This window comes from Tachypleus tridentatus, chromosome 6 (genome assembly GCF_004210375.1).
Source record: "Tachypleus tridentatus isolate NWPU-2018 chromosome 6, ASM421037v1, whole genome shotgun sequence".
NCBI classification, from domain to species: Eukaryota; Metazoa; Arthropoda; class Merostomata; order Xiphosura; family Limulidae; genus Tachypleus; species Tachypleus tridentatus.
In genome coordinates, this window is record NC_134830.1 from 13,134,206 (window position 1) to 13,157,000 (window position 22,795).

Here is a 22,795-nt window from a genome sequence, read left to right on the forward strand (position 1 = left end):
CGTAAGGTGTTTAGCCATACTGGTATTTGTTACATATTCTATTATGAAAAGGTCAGATCAAGATAAATAAAATGTTATCTGAACTATAAGTTGGGGAAAAGTTGTAAACATAACAATTATGAAAAACAGTTTTTCCATTATGGACTTCGCATAAATTTACATATATTAATAGAAAATATTTCAATCTCACTTTAGTAATACAGGGTGAGGTATAAAATTATCCCAATGAACATAAACCACCTTTCCTTTCCTCTACTGGAAGTTACTTCACATTTCTGTACCAGCTTCACTAAATCCGGCCATCATGTATTGCCCAGTTTAAAGTAGTATAAACTCCAGGCATAGTTTCCCAACAGTGAACATTGTATAGCTTTAAAAGACTAGCAAGTCTTATTCTTTCGAACCTGCACCGTGACAAGACTAGTGTGATGCCAAGAGTTAGTCATAGCGTTTTATAAATATATAAATAAATACACACACACAAAATCCCTGTCATTCCAACCAGTAATTGAAGCTGTCACTGTACAGAAGTAGTTGTTTTGTTATTAAGTACAACGTTAAAGAAAGGGCTATCTCTGCTTTGCCCACCACGGGTATTAAACGCTATGCCACTAGTAGAGGAGGGGCGAGAATTAATGCTATAAAATGAATGTTTTATACTTTTTATTTAAGACAGTTTATTAAACAAAGCCTATTTTTCACCGTTCACTTTTTCTTGATAATTAATAATGATAAATTATCCCTGGAATAAGTTCCACAGCTTTATAAACTTAACTACAACGTAGCCTACGTATATGGAGATCAGTTTATTCATCAAGACTGTCATTGAAAACCAATCATTAGAAACATTCTTCTTGTAAAACCCATAAAGCAGTGGTCTCAAATACTGTTAACGGTAACTCCTTCCAAATCAATATATTTGTTAGAAACATAATTTTCCTACTTCTATTAGAGCCTAGTTCGTTCACCACATCAGCTTTCGAAAAAAATCTTTAATTTCACTTCTACAGTAAACAAGATTTTAGCGTAAACGTATTGAACGTATTGAAAAAAAAAAGCCGTGTCCTCTTAGCTTAGAAAATACCAGTGTAATCAATACAGTCGTGACGCAGTGCAGATAGCGCATGATCCGCGGTATCTTAATATGTACAAGACTGTATACTGCACCGTTTCAACACATCGTGACAAATTACTGCATTGCAGATAAGTTGTAAACAACGATTGATCAGCACAGAAATATGATTTATTTTTGTATATATTAAGAAATTTAAAGTGTGTTCAAGTTTGACCGTTAACATGTTCTATAGGTCAGGTATATAATATAATTTTGTATTAAAGTTAATAAATAAATTAAAAGTGTAACACTCTATTCTTCAGTTGAAGCGGTGGTGCAGTTTCAGCATTTTTGTTCTGCAACTAAATTTTATTACCAAGGAAGAATAATAAATCCGTAATGATCAATTGGAAGGTACATGTATAAAATACAAAGGAACTTCATTTTTCGTGCAGATGTGACAGTTAACGAATTAAGGCTGAATTTAATACAACGCTTATGATAATAAAAGAGAGAATATGTAATAAAGTTTTGTTTTTCTTGTGCTTCGTGTAAAGGTTTTTTTTATGAGAAATTGAAATGCTTTAGTATTTTCTCTCTCACGTCTATAGACAACTACAACAACTAATACTACGAAATGTTATGTTTAAACAATGCAAAGCCATACAGTTTTAACTAGACCCAAATACATTTTGCTCCAGGTAACCAAAGTAAGTGGGCACTTGTGTCAAGAATGATTATCTTCCAGTTTAATTATAACTACATCAATCGTCAGTATTACTTACTTTTCAGACATTGGAAAATAATTTTTAATTATGAATAAAATTACATAATCTTGATTCGAGTACTATTACGATGGCTGAACTAGACTCTCTTAATTTACATTTTTTTTTGTACAGTCTAACAAGTTATGTCAATGCATCTTTAATACATTTCTGATTTGCATTGTTTACCACAGCAAACAATTTTCAGTATTCAATGACCGTATGCTAATCAAGATAAAGTAAATAATATGGTTGTGTCATCCCGGATTTCATATCACTCTGATCACGTATTTTACAATTATATATAATATATAGTGTTTGTTTCATGTAGCTAAGACCAAATTAGCATTGTACTATAAGAGTTGTATTATAAACAAACGAAGAAATGCATGTACATTCATGATGCACTGTTATTACATTTTTGATTATCTCGTTTTTGACAGTAATTAATCACGAATTTTTGTTTCAAGTTAAGCTCAAAGCAACACAATGAGTCATCTGTGATTTGCCCATCACTGGTGTCAAAATCCACTTGCTAGAGTCCGCAAACATACCACTTACCACAAGGGGGCTTCTAAATACTAATGGACAAAGAGAAAACTAATACTTCACAAACAACTAGATTTTAAGATATGATTACAATTTTAAATTGTTTGTGTAATTTAAAAAAGTATCTTTTAAACATGGTTTTTGCCTACTTCATGTTGTATTGCAAAATCGTATTATGTAGTTCATTCTTGATTATTTTAATTTTTTGTTTTCCAGAAAAGAATATATCAGACGTTAGATGGCGTTTAGGAACACTGTGTCACAATACAAAGGTAAAATGATAGGTGTAATACGAGTATGTATCTCCGCGTTCAGTTCTGGAAAGTACTTTTATTATTTCAACAATAATATCTCTGATTTTGCATTAAAACACAAAGTAAAATACACGTTTATTATTACCAAATGTTTTTTATTCTTTGTTAGCTTAAGAGAGGTGAAAATCTGTGACGGAACTTTTGCACTATGTTTTCTATTTCGTGACCTAGAATACAGTGAAAAGGCTCTCGCGTGCTATTTAAGTCTGTTTTTCGAATAAATTGCGTAGTTGACGTATGTTGGAAGCGGATAAGGATGGGAAAGAAGGCTGAAGAGTTTAGACGACTTCAGTTCCGCCAGAATTCTTCGGAACAAGATTGTTCTAGAATATTGAAGAAAGGATCAACAGCAAACGTGCAACCAACAGACACGATAAGCTAATTAATAATTAGGCTAAGTTCCCTAAATTATTAAATAGTAATTCAATTCCAAACGACTTTACCATTAAATTTTTAGGCATTAATTTAAAATAATGTATTACTATTACCCGGGATCAACAGCAAACGTGCAACCAACAGACATGATAAGCTAATTAATAATTAGGCTAAGTTCCTTAAATTATGAAATAGTAATTCATTTCCAAACGACTTTACTATTAAATTTTTAGGCATTTATTTAAAATAATGTGTTACTATTACCCGGGCAAGGTTATAATTGTAGTATTCATTGTTACGAAAATTGAACAGCAGTATTTTTCTCTCTAGTTTTTAAAGTGATTTTCTGTCGTTAATTTATACTACAGGGGAGGATTGGATGGATGCTGTATCATCTGAAAAGTACCATTACCACTGTTGTACACTATCTATTACCGTAGGTAACAGTAAGCAACTGGGATTTTTGAAGAATGGTTACATTGAACCGTGAGAGAAATCGCTTAAAGCATCTTGGGATGGGTGGGGAAGATATGTAAATTTCCTAAGGAGGTACTGCGATCATATGACTGAAATGTGATAAGTAAGATGAATTTTTACTTTTGTTGGTGAATTCAAATAATTTGTAGTAACAACGCTGTTTGTGGTAGTGGAAATTAATTCTTCTGCTTTTGTAGAAGAAAAACTAATTTCGTTGCATATATATTGTTTTCCTAGTTCTTTACTTGTTTCGTAGCCTGTTGAGAAGACATGGATTAAATATGGAACATATATAGAAAAGTATTTTATATCGCAGTTGTTATGCTTTCTCGAAGTGATTCAACTATTTATGTATGTTAAAAAGAACCGTCCAGATAGCGTTACGATCTTCTTGTGGTAGGGATTTTATTTTTTTGCTAGTAGGTGCTGTAAGTAACAGAAGGGTGATATTCAAGTGAAGAATAGAGGGATCATACTGACGAAATTTTCCAACAGGACAATTTTGTTCTTATTAGAGTATTGAGAACGTACCATTATTGAACACTTAGGTATGTAAATTGCTCTACAGTAGTTATCTAATATTTCACACTTCATCATAAATACATAAGTAGTATAATTTTGTTTAGATGACGTGGTGAATTTAATTTGTGATATGACTTCTGTTGAACTAATATATCTAGTGTGAAAAGTATATATTATGTAAAGATTACTATTTTGGGGTGGGGAGGGGTTATAAGCAAGTTTGGTTATCTTAAATAGGCCTGACGAATGAATAAACCAATATTGTACGTGGAACTGCCATTGTTGAAAAAGCACTGTCGAATGAAACAACGTTTTCCCATGACTGAGACTGGGTGAGAGATGGGGCTGTGTATGTTGAATATTAACTATAAAGACAGGTAATATGTGGTATTATTAACTGATTTGCCTTTTTAAATATTTTCATAGCCTGTTTCTTAGCGATCTTAAAGCCAGATGCATTCTCTTTTGGGTACTCTGTATTATGTGGACTTTTGGGAGGGGTCATTGTTATCTTTGTAGTAGGACTGCGGAACAAAGAAATGTCTTCAGAATACAACTGTTGGTCAACATGAAATCTACTGTAAAGAACTGTGTTGGGACTGCATATTTCGTCACAGGGCTATGCTTCAGAAGAATGGTTCAGAGCTGATCCTATTTTAACAAACAGGTAACATTTATGCTGGCTCACTCATTCCAAAACTATAAACAAATATTTTGAAATTGTAATTCAAATATTTTACATTTGGAATCATTTTTGGGGAGACTGTAATAGTCGTGGTATCTGTTATATTGTCAGCAAACTGTTATAATTAATTTTGCTGTAAATATTGCATGCTGCATAATACTTTTTTTCAAAACTTGAACTTTTGGGTAATACACTGTAAAAAAATTGTCTGTTCTGCGATAAATTGTGTATTCGTCAGAGTTTAGCTAATTCACTAAATTTAACCGGAATTATTCTTGTGGAATTATGTTTTACGAACTGCAGACATGAATTAGCAGTTTCCAACAAGCTACTATAAAAGCATGATTTTTTCACACATTCAAAACATGAACAGATTTTTTTCTGTAAATGGGCGAAGGGGGGATTACCTAACTTTCACATTGCTTGAGTAGGTTCGACACAGTGAAGAAGTTTAATCTCCAAGAAGTTACCACAAAGAATACGAAGCCTTCTGTATCGTCGGTGTTAGTATGCAAATCCTTGAACTGCTGTCCTTTTGTATTGAACTTTTGATCTATGTCAGGAAGGTTGACTATACGAGAAGTTTTATCAATCTCCAGATTAATGGATTCGCAAGGTTACAGAGGTCGTAGGTAATGTCTTTCAATAGCTAAATGCATAAATATAGATATTTGTATCAATAATAAATTTCTTTAGTACATTACTGATCCTTTAGTCAATTTACTTTGAACGGATTATTAGTTTTTAAACCTTGTATAAACCTATAAATTATATATTCGTGGAGGGTACAGTTTAATATTATTTAAATGTAAAAACTGTGGCTCTTAAATGTAGGACAATAAAATGTAAATGTTTGATAGTGTTTGGGATTCACTGTTTTTGTAGAAATTTTGGTGGGAGGGGAACTAAACTTTCTCAAATTGCATACAGTAGTGTCGCCAGAGAACTGGAAGCCAGACTTGGCAAAAAAGGTTTAACCAATCGAGTAGGTTCTTGAGGAAGTTGAAGATTTTAAACAACGAAGATGATGTATGGTGGTGGTAATCTTTTACAGCTAATTTTAAGTGTTTCACTAACTGTCATGATGTGTTAATTTGCTATCAAGAGTATTAAATTTGTTACCAAAACAAATTACATATTGTAAAAATTAAGTTCAATTTTCAAATTAATTCATAATTACTGACGTGCTGTCATTCAGTGCTTTAATATAGGTTTAATTTGGGTAATAGAAAGGGAGAGGTGTATTTCTAAACGGTTATCAGACTACTAACAAGTACGAAGAGCATTTAATAAGATACAGGAGAAATAAAAAAACCTAAGTGTGGACATGACTTCATAGCCCTAATGGATGTGCTGTTGAATTCTGGCTGGCTAAATGTATACAAGTGATAATTGCCAATCTGTGAGTAAGACTGTGATCTGCTGTTTTCTTTCACTTAAACAGGAATTCAGTAATTACAATTGTGAAGAATTCTCTAGTGATAGAAAAAACCTCTAAAACAAATGTGAAAACTTGTTCTGTTTAAGGTATTCAGAGCTTTATTTAAATGACTAGGTATGCGTATCTCAATTATACAGGTCAAGTTTGCTATACAAGACTACATATAGGAGTTTTATTCAACGATGAGGGTTTACACCTTTTATTCTGTTAATTTCCTCTGGTTCTGCCGAGCTACAGTCTTCTCTTGTCCTGTTTTTATAAGAAGCTGAATAGTCACTGTGCAAGAAAATATTCGTGGTGAATCGTTTATTGTAAATAAATGGTGCTGTTTGGAGCTTGTGCTTGAATAGCTGACGCGTATTTTCTGACATCTCTTGGATTATGAAACTACACAACGTGTAACCACAATGAACTGTAAAAGACCATTGCACATTTTTTGACAAACTGTGATATGTATGTAACTTAACACATTGTAACTGAATAAAACGTTTTTAATGTTTTGTAAAATACAAAGGTAATGTTTAATGTTCTTAATACTTATGTAAGCACGAATCAGCGTTTTTCGTTGATAAAGAAGTAATTAAAATATATTTTGAACATGTATGAATTGTATTTTTATTTGATATTAAATATTTTTAAGGGATTCGTATTTTAATACTTAATAATCAGTAGTTGTATTTTTGGTGTCTTAAGTTATATTCGTTAAATCATATGTTTTAACTAAGGAGTACATAAAACATAAATATTGGCTTTTACATAATCGTTAAAAATATGTAATGAAATAGTTTAAATTTCAGCAACAACAAAACAACTGTAGTACACGACATTTAAACTGGTTAAGTTTATATCGTGTTAACATGTTAATTCGTTTTCGTAATATAAAAATTCCCAAATATGGGAGGGGAGACAGACTGGGGATTAAACAAACAAACGAGAACATCGCAAACAAGGTTTGATAACTTATTCCTTTTCATAAAATATAAACTTGTACTGAAGTTTAATGCTGAACAAGTTTTTGTAAGTAGGACATCACGAATTTTTAAAATAAATGTGGTATTTCCTCATGAAGTATAATTATCTACATTTACATAAGAAGGCTAATAATATAAGTAAATTGAAGATTATCCACAATTGTAAAATATCCTTTTCTATTACTGTGTAAATTCAAATTTTAAATGTTTTCCTAATGTTGTATAAGATGAAGTACAAAATTTTAATGAGTTTGAGCATATATAAATGGCTTAATTATGTGAAAATTAATTGAATTAACGTTTCGAAGATTAACATTTAATGTGAATTTTTACCTAGCAGACTTATTTGAGGAGTAAACTTATTATGATAACAATATATTAAAGGTAGTGTAAACTTCTGTAGAACATAAGTATATAATTGCAAAGATATAAATAAAACTTGGTTCCGATTACAATAGTTGATAGTTATAGCTACGCTGTTTTCTCGACAACTAAATTGTATTTTTTTGCTTCTCCTCAGTTGCTCATTTCAATATTGTACAGAACAAGTGCTTAAATTATAAATGCAACAACTAATACAGTTTACATAATTTCAAATATTACATTAAATTTGTTTCTGATGATATAAGTATTAACATGGTGACAAATTACTTGGAAGAAAGAAGACTCCACTAAAGCACATCAGAGAATCTTTAACGTTTCTCATTCGTCATAACTGAGTGTGTAATCTAACTTAACTATCTTCAAAGAGAGTACATTTAGGACTTCGTTCATTTTCGTCACCTGTCCTTCGAGAGTGAAATTTAAATTTGGAATGATATTCGGAAAAGAATACACAGCTTAAAAACGTAAATAGCATCACAACATCGCACAGAAAGGAAATTTTTATACGATTATAACTTGTCACGTTTACAAAATAATTTCCAAGGAATAAGCAGGTTACTTATGTTAAGTGTTTTGCATTTGTTTCAAAGTAGCAAGCTGTGTGTTTTTCATTGACACGAATTTAATCAATAATATTTTGACATACATGGTGTGTAACGTGAACGTTTCCCACAGTTTGATATTGCAGATGTGCGTAGTTGTAATCGTATAACATTTTGAAACCATGAGAGTAAATAATTGGAAATGTGAGACTGGGTAATTGATTGGCATAAAATAAACGCTTGTGAATTGATGCAACAGTTACTTGAATACATCGTAACATTAATAAGTTGCAGCATTTGTACACATTGTAAGTTAAGGTTGTAATTAGTTTATATCTTACCCTGATCTAAAGTTATGCAGAATTACTAGCGAATTGGATGAAAAGATAAACTACTACATTTTTTGACATATTTTAAACGCTACTGTCATTTCGCCAGAATGGTTGAAAATGTTTATGATTATTGTTTCATAGAAAACGATTAATAAAAGCTTGCAATGTAATCGTGGAAGCTTGATAACTATACAGAGTAAGGCCGTGGTTTGTTTTTGTGTAACTACAGTCTCAGAATGTTGGCGTGTTTTGATGATGGTAAATTTGCTATTGACTTGAACAGATTGTTAATTTAGTAAGGTTGAAATATCTTTTATGATATAAAATTAGACTAAAGCTGGTGTTTACTACAAGGAATGGACGGCATGGTGACTCAAATAGAATAAGAATTGTTATTAGATTGACAGACTCAATAAGGAATCAATCGTACTATTACGATATATGGTACAGTCGTTGGCAAACATTTCGTTATTTTGTAACGTTCGTCAGTGTTTACAAGAGAACAAACAAGTTGTTAAAACGGTTTTTATTATATCAATAGATATGTGGTGTTTTAAATAAAACAAGTTAGATGACACAGTCAAGTGAAGCCAAAATTAAACTGTAGGTGGTATCAAGAAGAAACGTTTGTATTAATACGATGTTAAAACGTATATGGAGTTAGATTAGATGTGTGCTAAAGAGCAAGAGAATGCAAGGTATTTGTATTTTGATAAAATATAAGCTTTTACTCTGTAGTTTATAAACTAGGTAATGATTTCTTCTAAATAAACGCTTAATCTATTTGAAATCTACTGTTGAAGTGCGAGAAAAATAATGATTATCGATAAGGAATTCTTTTGGATGTTGCATTGAAGTAGTAAATTGCTTGTCAATCACAGAAAATTAGGCAGTGATATCCTCGGCTGCATGGTCTGTAACGTAAGGTTTGGTAACATTCAGTTTTCTAGATGTGTAGTAGCTATACTATGATAATTCGTAGCTATGAAGGTACACAAGAGATAAGTTCTTAATATGGTAATAAAAGTAGAAATTATTAAATTAAGATTTGTGATTTAAAATATTCCAGCATGAAATGAATGTACAACATAATGGCGTGGACCAAACGTAATTATCTATAAACGACTGTCATTAAATTTCCAGTGCATATGTGGTGTAAGAGTTAAAACGGAAAGAAAAAATTAGCGATTGTAAATAAAAAAACATGAGTGATTTAAAAGAACTTTTGTATGGGAGAACAAGCACAATACTATGAACATGACCAATGGGTGCGAGTGTCAACTTTGAATTCAATGACAAAACATGATCAGTAGAAGGCATTAGGTATTTTGACTAGAGGTTTCTTTTATTGAAAAATATTAAAAGGAACGTACGCTCACTTGAGTGAAAATGTACTTTGAGAACGCAGTTATTCAAGACCATTTACGGAAGTAAGTGACAGAGAAAGAACCGGTTAATTCATTAGAATTAAAAAAACAAAACCCATACACGTTTGTGTGTGTGTATATATATATATATATATATATATAGGAATAACGGACAGTACAATTAGTTTTGTGTAAGAGTAATAATTAAAACTTTCTTATGGCAAAACATGGTCAGTAGAACGCTTGATCATTAATTAACTCACAAATCATGAATTGATGTTAGTTCATAAGTTACTGTGATCGAGGTAGTATTGTATAGGTTAGTTAGTCACATGATTAAAGAGGAAAACAAATTGATAATTGTGAGAAGCTGGCGTATGATCATGAATACATTAAACAATTGTATTTGTAGTTATTGACCACACAAGAGAATTATGACTTACAATATTTTATTGTAGTAGTTGGTAGACTCGAATATCACACTGAAGTTGATGCTCATGGCATGGAATGAAGGAATAACATTGTTCGATTTGCTATTACTGAGACAGAAGTTTAACTACAAAGGTCTATTAATATTTCAAAACGTAAGGAACGAGATGACCGTTGGTGAAACAAATAGGTTCTTTGTGACGTTTGCCCTTGTTGTTAAATTCATTTCTATGTGATTTTCAGTGAGACTGCATTAGGTATTTATTTTTCGTATTTAGTTTCTACACCTATCCGTCTAGAATGTAAATGAAATTATTGGTATCAATAACGACCTGAAAATGATACAGCGAATGTGAAGTGTGCTATAAGCAACATAAGAACGATGCTTATGATGGAATAGAAAGTATTACACTGTAGTAGCTTAATTAGGATGTTCACTTGTAAACAAAAAAATTATGAAGAATGATTTAACTGTTCAAGAAATAAGTTTGGTTACTTATAATTTGTTGCAAGTGTTTTGCATTTGTTTCAAAGTAGCAAGCTGTGTGTTTTCATTGACACGAATTTAATCAATAATATTTTGACATACATGGTGTGTAACGTGAACGTTTCCCATAGTTTGATATTGCAGTTGTGCGTAGTTGTAATCGTATAACCTTTTGAAACCATGATAGTAAAGTAATTGGAAATGTGAGACTGGGTTATTGATTAGTATAAAATAAACGCTTGTGAATTGATGTAACAGTTACTTGAATACATCGTGAGATTATTAAGTTTCAGCATTTGTACACATTGTAAGTTAAGGTTGTAATTAGTTCATATCTTACCCTGATCTAAAGTTATGCAGAATTACTAGCGACTTGAATGAAAAGATAAACTACTACATTTTTTGACATATTTGAAACGCTACTGTCATTTCGCGAGAATGGTTGAAAATGTTTATGATTATTGTTTCATAGAAAACGATTTATAAAAGCTTGCAATGTAATCGTGGTAGGTTGATAACTATACAGAGTAAGGCGGTGGTTTGTTTTTGTGTAACTACAGTGTCAATGAGAGTGTTGGCGTGTTTTGATGATGGTAAATTTGCTATTGACTTGAACAGTTTGTTAATTTAGTAACGTTGAAATAACTTATGATAGAAAATTAGACTAAAGCTGGTGTTTACTGCAAGGAATGGACGGCATGGTGACTCAAATAGAATAAGATTTGTTATTAGATTGACAGAGACTCAATGAGGATACAATCGTACTATTACGATATATGATACAGTCGTTGGCAAACATTTCGTTATTTTGTAACGTTCGTCAGTGTTTACAAGAGAACGAACAAGTTGTTGAAACGGTTTTATTATATCAATAGATATTTGGTGTTTTAAATAAAACAAGTTCGATGACACAGTCAAGTGAAGCCAAAATTAAAAAGTATAAGGAGTTAGATTAGATGTGTGCTAAAGAGCAAGAGAATGCAAGGTATTTGTATTTTGATAAAATATAAGCTTTTACTCTGTAGTTTATAAACTAGGTAATGATTTCTTCTAAATAAACGTTTAATCTATTTGAAATCTACTGTTGAAGTGCGAGAAAAATAATGATTATTGATAATGAATTCTTTTGGATGTTGCATTGAAGTATTACATTGCTTGTGAATCACAGAAAATTAGGCAGTGATATCCTCGGCTGCATGGTCTGTAACGTAAGGTTTGGTAACATTCAGTTTTCTAGATGTGTAGTAGCTATACTATGATAATTCGTAGCTATGAAGGTACACAAGAGATAAGTTCTTAATATGGTAATAAAAGTAGAAATTATTAAATTAAGATTTGTGATTTCAAATATTCCAGCATGAAATGAATGTACAACATAATGGCGTGGACCAAACGTAATTATCTATAAACGACTGTCATTAAATTTCCAGTGCATATGTGGTGTAAGAGTTAAAAACGGAAAGAAAAAATTAGCGATTGTAAATAGAAAAACATGAGTGATTTAAAAGAACCTTTTGTATGGGAGAACAAGCACAATACTATGAACATGACGAATGGGTGCGAGTGTCAACTTTGAATTCAATGACAAAACATGATCAGTAGAAGGCATTAGGTATTTTGACTAGAGGTTTCTTTTATTGAAAAATATTAAATGGGACGTACGCTCACTTGAGTGAAAATGTACTTTGAGAACGCAGTTATTCAAGACCATTTACGGAAGTAAGTGACAGAGAAAGAACCGGTTAATTCATTAGAATTAAAAAAACAACAACCCATACACGTTTGTGTGTGTGTGTGTGTATATATATATAGGAATAACGGACAGTACAATTAGTGCTGTGTAAGAGTAATAATTAAAACTTTCTTATGGCAAAACATGGTCAGTAGAACGCTTGATCACTAATTAACTCTCTAATCCTGAATTGATGTTAGTTCATAAGTTACTGTGATCTAGGTAGTATTGTATAGGTTAGTTAGTCACATGATTAAAAGGAAAACAAATTGATAATTGTGAAGAGCTGGCGTATGATCATGAATACATTAAACAATTGTATTTGTAGTTATTGACCACACAAGAGAATTATGACTTACAATATTTTATTGTAGTAGTTGATAGACTCGAATATCACACTGAAGTTGATGCTCATGGCATGGAATGAAGGAATAACATTGTTCGATTTGCTATTACTGAGACAGAAGTTTAACTACAAAGGTCTATTAATATATCAAAACGTAAGGAACGAGATGACCGTTGGTGAAACAAATAGGTTCTTTGTGACGTTTGCCCTTGTTGTTAAATTCATTTCTATGTGATTTTCAGTGAGACTGCATTAGGTATTTATTTTTCGTATTTAGTTTCTACACCTATCCGTCTAGAATGTAAATGAAATTATTGGTATCAATAACGACCTGAAAATGATACAGCGAATGTGAAGTGTGCTATAAGCAACATAAGAACGATGCTTATGATGGAATAGAAAGTATTACACTGTAGTAGCTTAATTAGGATGTTCACTTGTAAACAAAAAATTATGAAGAATGATTTAACTGTTCAAGAAATAAGTTTGGTTACTTATAATTTGTTTCAAAGTAGCAAGCTGTGTGTTTTTCATTGACACGAATTTAATCAATAATATTTTGACATACATGGTGTGTAACGTGAACGTTTCCCATAGTTTGATATTGCAGATGTGCGTAGTTGTAATCGTATAACCTTTTGAAACCATGAGATTAAGTAATTGGAAATGTGAGACTGGGTAATTGATTAGCATAAAATAAACGCTTGTGAAATGATGCAACAGGTACTTGAATACATCGTGAGATTAATAAGTTTCAGCATTTGTACACATTGTAAGTTAAGGTTGTAATTAGTTCATATCTTACCCTGATCTAAAGTTATGCAGAATTACTAGCGACTTGAATGAAAAGATAAACTACTACATTTTTTGACATATTTGAAACGCTACTGTCATTTTGCGAGAATGGTTGAAAATGTTTATGATTATTGTTTCATAGAAAACGATTTATAAAAGCTTGCAATGTAATCGTGGTAGGTTGATAACTATACAGAGTAAGGCGGTGGTTTGTTTTTTGTGTAACTACAGTGTCAATGAGAGTGTTGGCGTGTTTTGATGATGGTAAATTTGCTATTGACTTGAACAGATTGTTAATTTAGTAAGATTGAAATAACTTATGATATAAAATTAGACTAAAGCTGGTGTTTACTGCAAGGAATGGATGGCATGGTGACTCAAATAGAATAAGATTTGTTATTAGATTGACAGAGACTCAATGAGGATACAATCGTACTATTACGATATATGATACAGTCGTTGGCAAACATTTCGTTATTTTGTAACGTTCGTCAGTGTTTACAAGAGAACGAACAAGTTGTTAAAACGGTTTTTATTATATCAATAGATATGTGGTGTTGTAAATAAAACAAGTTAGATGACACAGTCAAGTGAAGCCAAAATTAAACTGTAGGTGGTATTAAGAAGAAACGTTTGTATTAACACGATGTTAAAACGTATAAGGAGTTAGATTAGATGTGTGCCAAAGAGCAAGAGAATGCAAGGTATTTGTATTTTGATAAAATATAAGCTTTTACTGTGTAGTTTATAAACTAGGTAATGATTTCTTCTAAATAAACGTTTAATCTATTTGAAATCTGCTGTTGAAGTGCGAGAAAAATAATGATTATTGATAATAAATTCTTTTGGATGTTGCATTGAAGTATTAAATTGCTTGTGAATCACAGAAAATTAGGCAGTGATATCCTCGGCTGCATGGTCTGTAACGTAAGGTTTGGTAACATTCAGTTTTCTAGATGTGTTGTAGCTATACTATGATAATTCGTAGCTATGAAGGTACACAAGAGATAAGTTCTTAATATGGTAATAAAAGTAGAAATTATTAAATTAAGATTTGTGATTTAAAATATTCCAGCATGAAATGAATGTACAACATAATGGCGTGGACCAAACGTAATTATCTATAAACGACTGTCATTAAATTTCCAGTGCATATGTGGTGTAAGAGTTAAAAAACGGAAAGAAAAAATTAGCGATTGTAAATAGAAAAACATGAGTGATTTAAAAGAACCTTTTGTATGGGGAGAACAAGCACAATACTATGAACATGACGAATGGGTGCGAGTGTCAACTTTGAATTTAATGACAAAACGTGATCAGTAGAAGGCATTAGGTATTTTGACTAGAGGTTTCTTTTATTGAAAAATATTAAATGGGACGTACGCTCACTTGAGTGAAAATGTACTTTGAGAACGCAGTTATTGAAGACCATTTACGGAAGTAAGTGACAGAGAAAGAACCGGTTAATTCATTAGAATTAAAAAAAAACAACAACCCATACACGTTTATGTGTGTGTGTGTGTATATATATATAGGAATAACGGACAGTACAAGTAGTGCTGTGTAAGAGTAATAATTAAAACTTTCTTATGGCAAAACATGGTCAGTAGAACGCTTGATCACTAATTAACTCTCTAATCCTGAATTGATGTTAGTTCATAAGTTACTGTGATCTAGGTAGTATTGTATAGGTTAGTTAGTCACATGATTAAAGAGGAAAACAAATTGATAATTGTGAAGAGCTGGCGTATGATCATGAATACATTAAACAATTGTATTTGTAGTTATTGACCACACAAGAGAATTATGACTTACAATATTTTATTGTAGTAGTTGATAGACTCGAATATCACACTGAAGTTGATGCTCATGGCATGGAATGAAGGAATAACATTGTTCGATTTGCTATTACTGAGACAGAAGTTTAACTACAAAGGTCTATTAATATATCAAAACGTAAGGAACGAGATGACCGTTGGTGAAACAAATAGGTTCTTTGTGACGTTTGCCCTTGTTGTTAAATTCATTTCTATGTGATTTTCAGTGAGACTGCATTAGGTATTTATTTTTCGTATTTAGTTTCTACACCTATCCGTCTAGAATGTAAATGAAATTATTGGTATCAATAACGACCTGAAAATGATACAGCGAATGTGAAGTGTGCTATAAGCAACATAAGAACGATGCTTATGATGGAATAGAAAGTATTACACTGTAGTAGCTTAATTAGGATGTTCACTTGTAAACAAAAATTATGAAGAATGATTTAACTGTTCAAGAAATAAGTTTGGTTACTTATAATTTGTTTCAAAGTAGCAAGCTGTGTGTTTTTCATTGACACGAATTTAATCAATAATATTTTGACATACATGGTGTGTAACGTGAACGTTTCCCATAGTTTGATATTGCAGATGTGCGTAGTTGTAATCGTATAACCTTTTGAAACCATGAGATTAAGTAATTGGAAATGTGAGACTGGGTAATTGATTAGCATAAAATAAACGCTTGTGAAATGATGCAACAGGTACTTGAATACATCGTGAGATTAATAAGTTTCAGCATTTGTACACATTGTAAGTTAAGGTTGTAATTAGTTCATATCTTACCCTGATCTAAAGTTATGCAGAATTACTAGCGACTTGAATGAAAAGATAAACTACTACATTTTTTGACATATTTGAAACGCTACTGTCATTTTGCGAGAATGGTTGAAAATGTTTATGATTATTGTTTCATAGAAAACGATTTATAAAAGCTTGCAATGTAATCGTGGTAGGTTGATAACTATACAGAGTAAGGCCGTGGTTTGTTTTTGTGTAACTACAGTGTCAATGAGAGTGTTGGCGTGTTTTGATGATGGTAAATTTGCTCTTCACTTGAACAGATTGTTAATTTAGTAAGATTGAAATAACTTATGATATAAAATTAGACTAAAGCTGGTGTTTACTGCAAGGAATGGATGGCATGGTGACTCAAATAGAATAAGATTTGTTATTAGATTGACAGAGACTCAATGAGGATACAATCGTACTATTACGATATATGATACAGTCGTTGGCAAACATTTCGTTATTTTGTAACGTTCGTCAGTGTTTACAAGAGAACGAACAAGTTGTTGAAACGGTTTTTATTATATCAATAGATATTTGGTGTTTTAAATAAAACAAGTTCGATGACACAGTCAAGTGAAGCCAAAATTAAAACGTATAAGGAGTTAGATTAGATGTGTGCTAAAGAGCAAGAGAATGCAAGGTATTTGTATTTTGATAAAATATAAGCTTTTACTCTGTAGTTTATAAATTAGGTAATGATTTCTTCTAAATAAACGTTTAATCTATTTGAAATCTACTGTTGAAGTGCGAGAAAAATAATGATTATTGATAATGAATTCTTTTGGATGTTGCATTGAAGTATTACATTGCTTGTCAATCACAGAAAATTAGGCAGTGATATCCTCGGCTGCATGGTCTGTAACATAAGGTTTGGTAACATTCAGTTTTCTAGATGTGTAGTAGCTATACTATGATAATTCGTAGCTAAGAAGGTACACAAGAGATAAGTTCTTAATATGGTAATAAAAGTAGAAATTATTAAATTAAGATTTGTGATTTAAAATATTCCAGCATGAAATGAATGTACAACATAATGGCGTGGACCAAACGTAATTATCTATAAACGACTGTCATTAAATTTCCAGTGCATATGTGGTGTAAGAGTTAAAAACGGAAAGAAAAAATTAGCGATTGTAAATAGAAAAACATGAGTGATTTAAAAGAACCTTTTGTATGGGGAGAACAAGCACAATACTATGAACATGACGAATGGGTGCGAGTGTCAACTTTGAATTTAATGACAAAACGTGATCAGTAGAAGGCATTAGGTATTTTGACTAGAGGTTTCTTTTATTGAAAAATATTAAATGGGACGTACGCTCACTTGAGTGAAAATGTACTTTGAGAACGCAGTTATTGAAGACCATTTACGGAAGTAAGTGACAGAGAAAGAACCGGTTAATTCATTAGAATTAAAAAAAACAACAACCCATACACGTTTATGTGTGTGTGTGTGTATATATATATAGGAATAACGGACAGTACAAGTAGTGCTGTGTAAGAGTAATAATTAAAACTTTCTTATGGCAAAACATGGTCAGTAGAACGCTTGATCACTAATTAACTCTCTAATCCTGAATTGATGTTAGTTCATAAGTTACTGTGATCTAGGTAGTATTGTATAGGTTAGTTAGTCACATGATTAAAGAGGAAAACAAATTGATAATTGTGAAGAGCTGGCGTATGATCATGAATACATTAAACAATTGTATTTGTAGTTATTGACCACACAAGAGAATTATGACTTACAATATTTTATTGTAGTAGTTGATAGACTCGAATATCACACTGAAGTTGATGCTCATGGCATGGAATGAAGGAATAACATTGTTCGATTTGCTATTACTGAGACAGAAGTTTAACTACAAAGGTCTATTAATATATCAAAACGTAAGGAACGAGATGACCGTTGGTGAAACAAATAGGTTCTTTGTGACGTTTGCCCTTGTTGTTAAATTCATTTCTATGTGATTTTCAGTGAGACTGCATTAGGTATTTATTTTTCGTATTTAGTTTCTACACCTATCCGTCTAGAATGTAAATGAAATTATTGGTATCAATAACGACCTGAAAATGATACAGCGAATGTGAAGTGTGCTATAAGCAACATAAGAACGATGCTTATGATGGAATAGAAAGTATTACACTGTAGTAGCTTAATTAGGATGTTCACTTGTAAACAAAAAATTATGAAGAATGATTTAACTGTTCAAGAAATAAGTTTGGTTACTTATAATTTGTTTCAAAGTAGCAAGCTGTGTGTTTTTCATTGACACGAATTTAATCAATAATATTTTGACATACATGGTGTGTAACGTGAACGTTTCCCATAGTTTGATATTGCAGATGTGCGTAGTTGTAATCGTATAACCTTTTGAAACCATGAGATTAAGTAATTGGAAATGTGAGACTGGGTAATTGATTAGCATAAAATAAACGCTTGTGAAATGATGCAACAGGTACTTGAATACATCGTGAGATTAATAAGTTTCAGCATTTGTACACATTGTAAGTTAAGGTTGTAATTAGTTCATATCTTACCCTGATCTAAAGTTATGCAGAATTACTAGCGACTTGAATGAAAAGATAAACTACTACATTTTTTGACATATTTGAAACGCTACTGTCATTTTGCGAGAATGGTTGAAAATGTTTATGATTATTGTTTCATAGAAAACGATTTATAAAAGCTTGCAATGTAATCGTGGTAGGTTGATAACTATACAGAGTAAGGCCGTGGATTGTTTTTGTGTAACTACAGTGTCAATGAGAGTGTTGGCGTGTTTTGATGATGGTAAATTTGCTCTTCACTTGAACAGATTGTTAATTTAGTAAGATTGAAATAACTTATGATATAAAATTAGACTAAAGCTGGTGTTTACTGCAAGGAATGGATGGCATGGTGACTCAAATAGAATAAGATTTGTTATTAGATTGACAGAGACTCAATGAGGATACAATCGTACTATTACGATATATGATACAGTCGTTGGCAAACATTTCGTTATTTTGTAACGTTCGTCAGTGTTTACAAGAGAACGAACAAGTTGTTGAAACGGTTTTTATTATATCAATAGATATTTGGTGTTTTAAATAAAACAAGTTCGATGACACAGTCAAGTGAAGCCAAAATTAAAAAGTATAAGGAGTTAGATTAGATGTGTGCTAAAGAGCAAGAGAATGCAAGGTATTTGTATTTTGATAAAATATAAGCTTTTACTCTGTAGTTTATAAACTAGGTAATGATTTCTTCTAAATAAACGCTTAATCTATTTGAAATCTACTGTTGAAGTGCGAGAAAAATAATGATTATCGATAAGGAATTCTTTTGGATGTTGCATTGAAGTATTACATTGCTTGTCAATCACAGAAAATTAGGCAGTGATATCCTCGGCTGCATGGTCTGTAACGTAAGGTTTGGTAACATTCAGTTTTCTAGATGTGTTGTAGCTATACTATGATAATTCGTAGCTATGAAGGTACACAAGAGATAAGTTCTTAATATGGTAATAAAAGTAGAAATTATTAAATTAAGATTTGTGATTTAAAATATTCCAGCATGAAATGAATGTACAACATAATGGCGTGGACCAAACGTAATTATCTATAAACGACTGTCATTAAATTTCCAGTGCATATGTGGTGTAAGAGTTAAAAAACGGAAAGAAAAAATTAGCGATTGTAAATAGAAAAACATGAGTGATTTAAAAGAACCTTTTGTATGGGGAGAACAAGCACAATACTATGAACATGACGAATGGGTGCGAGTGTCAACTTTGAATTTAATGACAAAACGTGATCAGTAGAAGGCATTAGGTATTTTGACTAGAGGTTTCTTTTATTGAAAAATATTAAATGGGACGTACGCTCACTTGAGTGAAAATGTACTTTGAGAACGCAGTTATTGAAGACCATTTACGGAAGTAAGTGACAGAGAAAGAACCGGTTAATTCATTAGAATTAAAAAAACAAAACCCATACACGTTTATGTGTGTGTGTGTATATATATATAGGAATAACGGACAGTACAATTAGTGCTGTGTAAGAGTAATAATTAAAACTTTCTTATGGCAAAACATGGTCAGTAGAACGCTTGATCACTAATTAACTCTCTAATCCTGAATTGATGTTAGTTCATAAGTTACTGTGATCTAGGTAGTATTGTATAGGTTAGTTAGTCACATGATTAAAGAGGAAAACAAATTGATAATTGTGAATAGCTGGCGTATGATCATGAATACATTAAACAATTGTATTTGTAGTTATTGACCACACAAGAGAATTATGACTTACAATATTTTATTGTAGTAGTTGGTAGACTCGAATATCACACTGAAGTTGATGCTCATGGCATGGAATGAAGGAATAACATTGTTCGATTTGCTATTACTGAGACAGAAGTTTAACTACAAAGGTCTATTAATATTTCAAAACGTAAGGAACGAGATGACCGTTGGTGAAACAAATAGGTTCTTTGTGACGTTTGCCCTTGTTGTTAAATTCATTTCTATGTGATTTTCAGTGAGACTGCATTAGGTATTTATTTTTCGTATTTAGTTTCTACACCTATCCGTCTAGAATGTAAATGAAATTATTGGTATCAATAACGACCTGAAAATGATACAGCGAATGTGAAGTGTGCTATAAGCAACATAAGAACGATGCTTATGATGGAATAGAAAGTATTACACTGTAGTAGCTTAATTAGGATGTTCACTTGTAAACAAAAAATTATGAAGAATGATTTAACTGTTCAAGAAATAAGTTTGGTTACTTATAATTTGTTTCAAAGTAGCAAGCTGTGTGTTTTTCATTGACACGAATTTAATCAATAATATTTTGACATACATGGTGTGTAACGTGAACGTTTCCCATAGTTTGATATTGCAGATGTGCGTAGTTGTAATCGTATAACCTTTTGAAACCATGAGATTAAGTAATTGGAAATGTGAGACTGGGTAATTGATTAGCATAAAATAAACGCTTGTGAAATGATGCAACAGGTACTTGAATACATCGTGAGATTAATAAGTTTCAGCATTTGTACACATTGTAAGTTAAGGTTGTAATTAGTTCATATCTTACCCTGATCTAAAGTTATGCAGAATTACTAGCGACTTGAATGAAAAGATAAACTACTACATTTTTGACATATTTGAAACGCTACTGTCATTTCGCGAGAATGGTTGAAAATGTTTATGATTATTGTTTCATAGAAAACGATTTATAAAAGCTTGCAATGTAATCGTGGTAGGTTGATAACTATACAGAGTAAGGCGGTGGTTTGTTTTTGTGTAACTACAGTGTCAATGAGAGTGTTGGCGTGTTTTGATGATGGTAAATTTGCTATTGACTTGAACAGATTGTTAATTTAGTAAGATTGAAATAACTTATGATATAAAATTAGACTAAAGCTGGTGTTTACTGCAAGGAATGGATGGCATGGTGACTCAAATAGAATAAGATTTGTTATTAGATTGACAGAGACTCAATGAGGATACAATCGTACTATTACGATATATGATACAGTCGTTGGCAAACATTTCGTTATTTTGTAACGTTCGTCAGTGTTTACAAGAGAACGAACAAGTTGTTAAAACGGTTTTTATTATATCAATAGATATTTGGTGTTGTAAATAAAACAAGTTAGATGACACAGTCAAGTGAAGCCAAAATTAAACTGTAGGTGGTATTAAGAAGAAACGTTTGTATTAATACGATGTTAAAACGTATAAGGAGTTAGATTAGATGTGTGCTAAAGAGCAAGAGAATGCAAGGTATTTGTATTTTGATAAAATATAAGCTTTTACTCTGTAGTTTATAAACTAGGTAATGATTTCTTCTAAATAAACGCTTAATCTATTTGAAATCTACTGTTGAAGTGCGAGAAAAATAATGATTATTGATAATGAATTCTTTTGGATGTTGCATTGAAGTAGTAAATTGCTTGTGAATCACAGAAAATTAGGCAGTGATATCCTCGGCTGCATGGTCTGTAACGTAAGGTTTGGTAACATTCAGTTTTCTAGATGTGTAGTAGCTATACTATGATAATTCGTAGCTATGAAGGTACACAAGAGATAAGTTCTTAATATGGTAATAAAAGTAGAAATTATTAAATTAAGATTTTGTGATTTCAAATATTACAGCATGAAATGAATGTACAACATAATGTCGTGGACCAAACGTAATTATCTATAAACGACTGTCATTAAATTTCCAGTGCATATGTGGTGTAAGAGTTAAAAACGGAAAGAAAACAATTAGCGACTGTAAATAAAAAAAAAACATGAGTGATTCAAAAGAATCTTTTGTATGGGGAGAACAAGCACAATAAATACTATGAACATGATCAATGGGTGCGAGTGTCAACTTTGAATTCAATGACAAAACATGATCAGTAGAAGGCATTAGGTATTTTGACTAGAGGTTTCTTTTATTGAAAAATATTAAAAGGAACGTACGCTCACTTGAGTGAAAATGTACTTTGAGAACGCAGTTATTCAAGACCATTTACGGAAGTGACAGAGAAAGAACCGGTTAATTCATTAGAATTACATACACCCATACACGTTTGTGTGTGTGTGTGTATATATATAGGAATAACGGACAGTACA

The 22,795-nt window shown here is 31.6% G+C and overlaps 1 long non-coding RNA gene across 2 annotated transcripts; it reads left to right on the forward strand.

Moving 5' to 3' along the window:
• Nucleotides 1–4,087: 4,087 nt before the first annotated feature.
• On the forward strand, nucleotides 4,088–6,784 carry LOC143251948 (uncharacterized). 2 transcript variants are annotated; one of them, XR_013028764.1, is made up of 3 exons: nucleotides 4,088–4,722; nucleotides 5,172–5,372; nucleotides 5,671–6,784. It is a non-coding gene; the product is annotated as an uncharacterized LOC143251948 (long non-coding RNA). The 2 variants fall into 2 exon arrangements; XR_013028763.1 differs by having other exon boundaries at nucleotides 4,088–5,372.
• Nucleotides 6,785–22,795: the final 16,011 nt, after the last annotated feature.